Raw genomic sequence first — 10,720 nt, 5'->3', positions numbered from 1 at the left:
TTACCATAGTAATGGCACACATCAGAATTAAGACAACACATATACATTTGACATTGTTTATATGCACTAAACTTGAAACAGTCCGTTTTCCAAATTGAGGCGATGTGAGTGTGTGGCAGCCGCTGCAACTGGAGTCACGCCGCCGCCAGCTTGGGGGGAATGGGGACCTGCCGCAGCTAAAAACCGTGCAGCCCCTGCAGGGGAAGGGGTGGCATGAGTGGTGGCCGGGATGGGGTGTGTGATAGGGGGAAGGGAGAGTGGAGGAGATGTGACCCTCGTCGGAGTCCCAAGCCTTTGTTGGGACTCTGACGAGGGCGCAGTCCCAACAAAGTTGATCCATCTTTGGTCCTGGAGGGCAACCATCCAGGTAGACAACCGGCCCGCCCCAACCCCTAAAAAGTTAACTATCAATCTGCTGCAGCCACGTGAAATGTGGGTGTGTCCTTGTCCTTTTCCAGTTACTTTGCTCCTGGGCACAGAGGCACCTGTGTGCTGCATCATGCACAGAAAACCACACTGGCAAAATATTGCCGCTGATGTTCCCCCACAATACAAGTTGAATGCCTCATCTGTCTCACCTCATCTAATTTTTTTTTTTTTTTGGCCCAGTTTGCTTTTGTTCCCTGCATGTCCGCCAAACGGCAGTAGCAGGATATTGTTTTTACTGGAATGCACGTGCATGTGTGTCTGTTGACAAAATATTTCAAAAACAGCTGGACAGATTTCCTTTGATAGATGTTTAGAGGTGATTAGATTTTGGAGTAATTTGGTGAAAGGTCAAGGAAAATGTTGTTCATTCGGCTGCTTCCGGTTTTTGTTTGGGGTTGCCACAGTGGATACAGCCCGATCCGTATTGGGAATTGGCACAAGTTTTACACCAGATGCTGGTGTTCCAAAGAGGTCTCCCATCCAAGTACTAACCAGATCCTGCTCTGCTTAGCTTCTGAGATCTGACGGGATCAGGCTGACACAGAGCAGACCAGCTGCAATGTCAAAGGTCAAGGAAAATATGGTTTTCAAAACACCTTTTTTTTTTGCATATCTTACCAACCAAGAAGCTTAGATGGATGATTTAAACCATATGTTGATTAGCAAAATATCTGTGATTGATTGGTATGAATGACTTCATAATGAAGTCACACAGATGTCAGGTGATGAAGTCAGACACACACACACATAAACACCACTACAGACGTATGTGTATTTACATGTAGATTTATATATTGTGGTACGTAGATCTCACAGCAGCCCTTTGACGCCTTTCATTTAATGTTAAGTCAGATGCTCTTTAGTGTGATACACACAGAAAAACATAAGAAATCAGGAGATGCAGATTAGTGATGATCTTCACAGTATTGTATGATTTAATGTCTTCCTTTTTAAATGCTCATTTGGGGTTTGGTGTGAAACTGAGCGGAGTGACTGCATAAATATTCACCAGTGCCTTTGTGATGTCATCCTCATACTTTACGCTCATTAGGCCTCATACAGTATTTTTGGCTGCTTCGTTTCATGCCTCTGTGTGTGCACGCGGGAGTAGGCGAGGTGAATAGTTCGTCTTCCGCCACCACAAAAGATGCTTCATTAAAAGCCCGGCTGCTTCTGAATGTCACTCTGCGACGCTGCGCCGAGCTGCAAAACTGCACTTCTAAAAATATGACCTGCACGTGTGTGCGTGCAGAATAATTTAAATCTCTCTGTGCGAGGATCTCAGAGTGCGAAAAAGAACTTTGATCACAAGTCAACAGCTTCGGCTGATCCTCGTAGCGGTGTGACACCGAGCCTGGCCTACTTTTTTCATTCCCTGCAGATCAGGAGAGACAGATCATGTCTTGGTGTCTTTTTGTCACTGGCTTAGCGAGGCCCTGTAGCCCACCTGCGTTTCTTTAAATCTCCGTCAAACTTCAAAGCTGCTGGAGGTGAATGGATTGAAATGTACTGTAACATAGAGAATGAGATCAGAACTGTAATCTCAGTGAAATTGAAATAAAAAGAAAGAATTTGCTCAACCAGCATGTTTCAACAGCAAATTATCTCCTCCAGCTTTTGATATTTGCAACCAGGGGATCCGTCACCAGCCGGGTCTCACCTACTTTTCACAGATTATCATCGAGTCCCCACTCGTGCTCTCGCAGGTACACAGTGGTGTTTGTAGCTGAAACTCCTGTGACAATCAAGCTGGTGTGTAAAAGTGTGCACGGAGGCCTCCACTGACATGTGTTGTGGTTTTTCCTTGGGAGCTTTACGGAAGTAGGGATGAACGGTTGTCTGCCAGTGAAGATCAAGCTGTTGATCGATTCCCCTACATGATGGTAGATGCAGAGATGTCTGAACAGGCCCAGGCTTGATGTGCACTGTTTCTTACAGATGCTGCACATGGATGTTGTAGGAAGCTTCTGCTGGTCAGGATCCTGCTCTGTCTCCTTCCTAGTTCTCCTCTTCTCCTCTGTGTTGTTCATTCAGTTTTTTTGAAGACTTCCACTCCCATGTGTATCATTGTTTCATGCTGCATTCTTTCCAGGTCTTCCAGTCAATGGAGCAGTTCTTGAACTTGTGCTTCAGGAGGTCCTTGTAGCGTTTCTTCTTCCCTTCTCTGGACTGTTTGTCTTTGCTCAACTGGGATTAGAAGATCTGCTTGGGATGTGACCCGCCCACAGAAGCTGGTCCTTGATGATGGCACACTATGCTCTGGAGCTTGGCTTCAGCTGTGACCGTGATGTTGGTACAATTGTCTTCGTACGTGATGTGTAGGATACTCATCAGGTAATGTTGGTAGAATCACTTGAGGGTCTTCAGGTGGTGGTGCCAGGTGGTCCAGGTCTCAGATCTGGACAGCAGAGTTGGCATGATGATGGCTTTATGCACAAGGAGGTTTGTTTTCTGTCAAAGGTCTCTGTTGTTGAAAACATGGGTGCAAAGTTGGTACTGGATCTCATCATCGATATTAGTGTTTGATGACACATGGTTGCCCAGGTATAGAAAGTGGATCACATTTTCCATGACCTGTCCATGTAAGTTTCACAGAAAGAAGCTTTGGATGGACCATGTTGGGTGGAAGCTGGTACAGGATCAGTTTCTTCTTTGATATGAAGACCAAGCTTGTTGTAGGCTTCATTGAAGGTTTCAAGGATTTTCTGAAGACCTTCTTCTGTAAAGGATGACAAGTTGCTGTCACTGGCATACTGGAAGTCCAGGATCAAAGTGGTGGTGATATTTTTGTTGGCTCTCAGCTGGCTCAAGTTGAAGAGCTTTCCGTCCATTCTGTACACAGTGTCAATTAATGATTGCACCTTGTCCTTGATCAGGTGGAGAACTGTTGCCATGAAGATGATAAAGAGCGTTGACAATGGGCAATGACGGAGCCCTGCTTTACTTGTTACTGAACTCTGCAGGATGCAGTTGTGCCATTTACCAGAACTTTGGTGGACATGTCATCATGGAGAAGCCTCAGACTCTTGATAAATTTCTCTGGACAGCCCGTTTTGCTCAGGATCTTTCACAGAAGAGGGTGGGACATACTGTCAATTGTCTTTGTCAAGTCAATGAAGGTGAGGTACAATGATTGGTGTTGCTCTCTATACTTTTCTTGGAATTGGTGGACAGTGAAGATCATGTCTGTTGTCCCTCTTCATAGTCAGAAGCCACTCTGGGTTTCAGGAAAGATGATTTCTGCTAGTGATCTCAGACAGTTGTTGGGAATTTGTAGAAGAACCTTTCCTGCAGTAGACAACAAGGATAATCCACAGTGTTTTCCACAGTCAGACATATCTCCTTTCTGCTTGTAGATGGTGACAAACATTGAGTCTTTCAGGTCTGTGTGTATTTCTTCTTGAGTCCAGATTTTGAGGATGTGTTGCTGCAGCTGGCTTTTGAGAAAGGGACCTCCTTCTTTAACAACTTCAATGGGAAGGTTGTCTTCCCTGGGTGCTTTTTTGTTTTCATACCTTTAAGGGCAACAAGAATTTCTTGGAGAGTTGGGGTTTGGTTGAGTTCTTCAGTAATGTCTTGTGTTGGTAAATGACTGAGCACTTCCTCCTCCTCTATGATTAGGTTGCTGAAGAGGCCTTCAAAGTCTTCTTTCCATCAAGTACTGATGTCATCCCTGGTCTTCAGCAGACTCAGTCCATCCTTGCTTCGAAGAGGTGCTTGCCCTTTGGTGGAGGAGCTGTAGATTGCTTTGGTGGTATTGAAAAAGCCTCTGCTGTTGTTTCTGTCACCAAGGGCTTGCTCAACAAGTCTGCTTCAGCAAGTCTACCACTGATTTTTTCAATTTGTGAGTTTCACTTTACAGAGTTGCATTGTTTCGCTGTAGTTGAGACTTTTTCTCTTGTGATGTTGCATCTTCCTGGAGGCTGAGGAAAGCTTTTCGCCTTTGGCCGATGAGTCGCTGGAAGAGCTGGTCATTCTCATCAAACCAGTCCTGGTGCCTCCTCTTCTGGTGTCTGAGTGTTTCTTGGCAGGCTGTTGTTATGGCAGTCTTGAGCTCCTCCCAATGCTTAGGCGCCAGGATGGAGAACTTCATGGGGACTTCTTTTGTCAGGCACTGCTAAAACTCTGCTTTTGTTTCTTGGTCTTTGAGTTTGGCGATGTTGAACCTTTTGACAGTTTTGCAGTATCCAGGCCTCTACTTGGGCTGGATGTTTAGCTGGATCAGTTTTATTTGTTATTATCTATCGTCCACCTGGTCGTTACTGTGAGTTTCTCTGTGAATTTTCAGACCTTTTGTCTGACTTAGTGCTTAGCTCAGATAAGATAATTATAGTGGGCGATTTTAACATCCACACAGATGCTGAGAATGACAGCCTCAGCACTGCATTTAATCTATTATTAGACTCTATTGGCTTTGCTCAAAAAGTAAATGAGTCCACCCACCACTTTAATCATATCTTAGATCTTGTTCTGACTTATGGTATGGAAATAGAAGACTTAACAGTATTCCCTGAAAACTCCCTTCTGTCTGATCATTTCTTAATAACATTTACATTTACTCTGATGGACTACCCAGCAGCACTAGAAGTCTTTCAGAAAGCGCTGTAACTAGGTTTAAGGATATGATTCCTTCTTTATGTTCTCTAATGCCATATACCAACACAGTGCAGAGTAGCTACCTAAACTCTGTAAGGGAGATAGAGTATCTCGTCAATAGTTTTACATCCTCATTGAAGACAACTTTGGATGCTGTAGCTCCTCTGAAAAGAGAGCTTTAAATCAGAAGTGTCTGACTCCGTGGTATAACTCACAAACTCGTAGCTTAAAGCAGATAACCCGTAAGTTGGAGAGGAAATGGCGTCTCACTAATTTAGAAGATCTTCATTTAGCCTGGAAAAAAGAGTCTGTTGCTCTATAAAAAAAGCCCTCTGTAAAGCTAGGACATCTTTCTACTCATCACTAATTGAAGAAAATAAGAACAACCCCAGGTTTCTTTTCAGCACTGTAGCCAGGCTGACAAAGAGTCAGAGCTCTATTGAGCTGAGTATTCCATTAACTTTAACTAGTAATGACTTCATGACTTTCTTTGCTAACAAAATTTTAACTATTAGAAAAAAAAATTACTCATAACCATCCCAAAGACGTATCGTTATCTTTGGCTGCTTTCAGTGATGCCGGTATTTGGTTAGACTCTTTCTCTCCGATTGTTCTGTCTGAGTTATTTTCATTAGTTACTTCATCCAAACCATCAACATGTTTATTAGACCCCATTCCTACCAGGCCGCTCAAGGAAGCCCTACCATTATTTAATGCTTCGATCTTAAATATGATCAATCTATCTTTGTAGTTGGCTATGTACCACAGGCTTTTAAGGTGGCAGTAATTAAACCATTACTTAAAAAGCCATCACTTGACCCAGCTATCTAGCTAATTATAGGCCAATCTCCAACCTTCCTTTTCTCTCAAAATTCTTGAAAGGGTAGTTGTAAAACAGCTAACTGATCATCTGCAGAGGAATGGTCTATTTGAAGAGTTTCAGTCAGGTTTTAGAATTCATCATAATACAGAAACAGCATTAGTGAAGGTTACAAATGATCTTCTTATGGCCTCGGACAGTGGACTCATCTCTGTGCTTGTTCTGTTAGACCTCAGTGCTGCTTTTGATACTGTTGACCATACAATTTTATTACAGAGATTAGAGCATGCCATAGGTATTAAAGGCACTGCGCTGCGGTGGTTTGAATCATATTTGTCTAATAGATTACAATTTGTTCATGTAAATGGGGAATCTTCTTCACAGACTAAAGTTAATTATGGAGTTCCACAAGGTTCTGTGCTAGGACCAATTTTATTCACTTTATACATGCTTCCCTTAGGCAGTATTATTAGACGGTATTGCTTAAATTTTCATTGTTACGCAGATGATACCCAGCTTTATCTATCCATGAAGCCAGAGGACACACACCAATTAGCTAAACTGCAGGATTGTCTTACAGACATAAAGACATGGATGACCTCTAATTTCCTGCTTTTAAACTCAGATAAAACTGAAGTTATTGTACTTGGCCCCACAAATCTTAGAAACATGGTGTCTAACCAGATCCTTACTCTGGATGGCATTACCCTGACCTCTAGTAATACTGTGAGAAATCTTGGAGTCATTTTGATCAGGATATGTCATTCAAAGCACATATTAAACAAATATGTAGGACTGCTTTTTTGCATTTACGCAATATCTCTAAAATCAGAAAGGTCTTGTCTCAGAGTGATGCTGAAAAACTAATTCATGCATTTATTTCCTCTAGGCTGGACTATTGTAATTCATTATATCAGGTTGTCCTAAAAGTTCCCTAAAAAAGCTTCAGTTAATTCAAATGCTGCAGCTAGAGTACTGACAGGGGACTAGAAGGAGAGAGCATATGTCACCCATATTGGCCTCTCTTCATTGGCTTCCTGTTAATTCTAGAATAGAATTTAAAATTCTTCTTCTTACTTATAAGGTTTTGAATAATCAGGTCCCATCTTATCTTAGGGACCTCGTAGTACCATATCACCCCAACAGAGCGCTTCGCTCTCAGACCTGCAGGCTTACTTGTAGTTCCTAGGGTTTGTAAGAGTAGAATGGGAGGCAGAGCCTTCAGCTTTCAGGCTCCTCTCCTGTGGAACCAGCTCCCAATTCAGATCAGGAGACAGACACCCTCTCTACTTTAAGATTAGGCTTAAAACTTTCCTTTTTGCTAAGCTTATAGTTAGGGCTGGATCAGGTGACCCTGACCATCCCTTAGTTATGCTGCTATAGAACGTAGACTGCTGTGGGGTTCCCATGATGCACTGTTTCTTTCTCTTTTTGCTCTGTATGCACCACTCTGCATTTAATCATTAGTGATTGATCTCTGCTCCCCTCCACAGCATGTCTTTTTCCTGGTTCTCTCCCTCCCCAACCAATCCCAGCAGAAGACTGCCCCTCCCTGAGCCTGGTTCTGCTGGAGGTTTCTTCCTGTTAAAAGGGCTTTTCCTTCCCACTGTAGCCAAGTGCTTGCTCACAGGGGGTCGTTTTGACCGTTGGGGTTTTACATAATTATTGTATGGCCTTGCCTTACAATATAAAGCGCCTTGGGGCAACTGTTTGTTGTGATTTGGCGCTATATAAAGAAATTGATTGATTGATTGATTGGATCCTGGAGCAGATTAGATGATGATCTTTCCAACAGAGTGGTCTGCATCAGTCATTGCCTTGGTGGACAGGACATCTTTCTGGTCACGCTTTCGTTTATATGTATATTAAAATGTGCTGAAGCTTATCCCAGCGGTCACTGGGTGAGAGGTGGGGTACGGACTCATTCACACTCTCGGTCACACCTGCAATCAATTTGGAGCCACCAGTTCACCTAACTTCCATACATGCACACGTGCACACACGTGCACGCGCAAACACACGTTCAGTATTTTACAATCTTAGTCATATATTAGAATATTAACAGTCAGCTGTCGCTAAATTGTAAATTTTGTGAATGTGTAATGACTGATTCTCTGCAGGTGTTAACGTCAGTAATGGGGGGTTAAACCTTCCAGGGTGTGCGTTAAGTCAGTCTCCGCTTGCCCCTCAAAAACCATTAACAGAACGAGCAGTCAGAGAGAAACACTGTGACAATGTATAATGAAGGATGGATTTGTTTTGCTGCCATTGTCAGGGCTAGTTAGAGCAAGACTGATTTATGTGTGGAAAGGATACAGCACTCACTCACAGATGATGAGACACCTGGGTTGTCATGACAACCATGCTTCACAGTGTCACTGTGAAAACATGAACCCTTTTCCTCGAGAAGGCTGTATGCACGGCAGGAAGTAGAGACAGTAGCGATGCTGCGGTGTGAGCTCTGGGATGTGAAACAGGCCAGGAGGAGGTCGCTACAACTGCACATTGTGCCCTTATCTTTATTGTTTTTTGTTTTGTCTCGAAAGTTGTTATCTCTAATAACTGTTTTTTTTTTTTGTTTTTTTTACCCACCCAAAATACTGTAAATGTTGATTGAGGACCCTTCCAGCAGTGTGGGATGTGTATTCTACAGGACATGTCAGATCTGGGAGCATACACTGACAGCATCCACCACACTGTGCAACTGTTGTGGGTCCTGGGTGGCAACCATCCAGGCAGACAACCGTTCATCCCTACTTCCATAAAGTAACCATCTATTTGCTGCTACCAGATGATACATGCGTGTCTTTTTAGGCCTTTTTTTTGTTAGGCCTATTCTTCTCACTGCTGCTGACTCTTGAAATAGTGTTGTTTTAGATCATATTGATATGGTTCACACCTTTGCAGCATTTTAAAATACTGAAATCCTGTGCTGCTTGTTGTAAACTAAGAATATTTTGAGTAGAAGTTCTACTCAAAGCATTCTTAGAGTCCTGGCCCTGGTTCTACTGTACAACCAGGGACATACTTACTGCACAGACACACTCAGGGCCTCTTCATTCTATGCACATCTTGACCAGTGCTCATATCAGGTTATAGCATTTGTAATTCTCACTTTTTAAAGAACACACAATTAATTCTTGGCAATTTTGACCATCTTGGCTGGTGCAACTGACGCAATAATTACCATTTAGGTAAGGAAAAAAGTATTTACTAGGGATGAGCGAGTACACCACTCTCTGTATCTGTATCTGTTCATCTACATTATCTGCATCCGTATCTGTACTCGTAGTGGGCGGGGCCTAAAGCAAAAGTGGGCGTGGTTTAACCCCAAATGGCTGGGGCTTAAGCCATTATTTTATGTCTGAAATTGATATGGATTGATCAGAAGTTGCATTATTGTTTATTTGAAAACTATTTACAGATTCAAATCAATGTTTATGATCACAAAAGTAAGAGAACTATTTACAGAACAAGTTTTTTTATGAACTCAAAACATGAATATTCTTAAGTGTATGAATGAATATTTACAGAACAGCCTCAGAATTGACATTCAGTGTAGTAGGAAATTATGAACTGCTAAGTATCCATGAACAAGAGTTGTCATACTCAACACAACTTTTTTTTTTAATTTTGAATTTATTTTTACTACCTAACGTTCTTGGCATTTTTTTTTCCACACAAAGTTAAACAATGTTGATTAAGGTGTGTGTGTGTGTGTCTATGTGTGCATGACTGTCTGTCTGTGTGTGACTGAGTGACTGTGTGAGAGGGAGAGAGAGAGGCTGTTCGACTGACCAATTTATTTTTATGAACTGCAATGAGAAAGTGTCAACTGCATGCAGCCACATTCAATAAAAATATTAATACAGGCTACTTTGTGCGTTCAGCTATATGTGTGTAAGTGGTCTGTAAGACTATCTTTTAATGATGTGTGTGAACTTGGTGATTCATGCAGACATCCAGTGATGGCAAACAGGGAAATAATATGTCAGCCTTGTTCACTGTATTCTTCTCAAAAGCACCATGTTCAGTAGGAGCAAAGTTTTCCAACTGACTTTATATCACCAGCCAAACTAAGAGCAAAGAAAGTTTTAAAAAAATAAATAAAAAACTCAAACGGAGTGGAGGCAGTGACCGACGCAACACGAGCCATTTTCAGCTCTGTCTTGTCAAATGCACCGCGTACGATACGAAACAAGTTCACCAAGTAACTTTAAAAGAGGTGAGCTGAAGAAAATTTAAGGAGTACTGAGAGAGCAGTGTGAGGTAGAATCAAGCCAAACACAGAGAGAGATCCTGTCTGTGTGTGTGCGAGAGGCTGCAGAGAGACGAGTCTGTGTAAGGGAGGGGCAGGCGCGGTGTGTGACTGGCCAATGACAGAGCGTGAAGATGGTCAGTTAACCAAGGAGAATTTTCCTTCAGCACGAGCACAGATATTGATGAGTTTTACTCCTAACATGCTTGTACCCATCAAAAATGCTTTATCCGTACCGGATAACTCTTGTATTTACCATGAGCATGTGAAGTTATTGATACTATTTGATTTAAACATACTAAAATATGATCAGTGTTTGTTTATTTGTCCCACTACCACTCTGAGGCGCTTATGCCAAACTGGGTGCATGTAGTTGACCCCAGAATTTCCATTAAGGGGTTTTGCACTCAAATGTCCACCAAACATAGTAAACATATGTAGGGTGGGCTGTGAAATAGCCCAGGTGATATACAACTGACCAAAGGCCAATCAATTTGGTCAAGGTCATTGGGATCAAAGATCAAACGTACTGTTACACTTTGATTTATACCAAACTTGACACGCATATGGAGGTGGGTTCTGGCATTACCCAGTTTGGTAAAATTTGTCATTGTCAA

The sequence above is a fragment of the Thalassophryne amazonica genome, chromosome 2 (genome assembly GCF_902500255.1).
Source record: "Thalassophryne amazonica chromosome 2, fThaAma1.1, whole genome shotgun sequence".
Classification (NCBI taxonomy): domain Eukaryota; kingdom Metazoa; phylum Chordata; class Actinopteri; order Batrachoidiformes; family Batrachoididae; genus Thalassophryne; species Thalassophryne amazonica.
Note: the sequence above shows the minus strand (reverse complement) of the source record.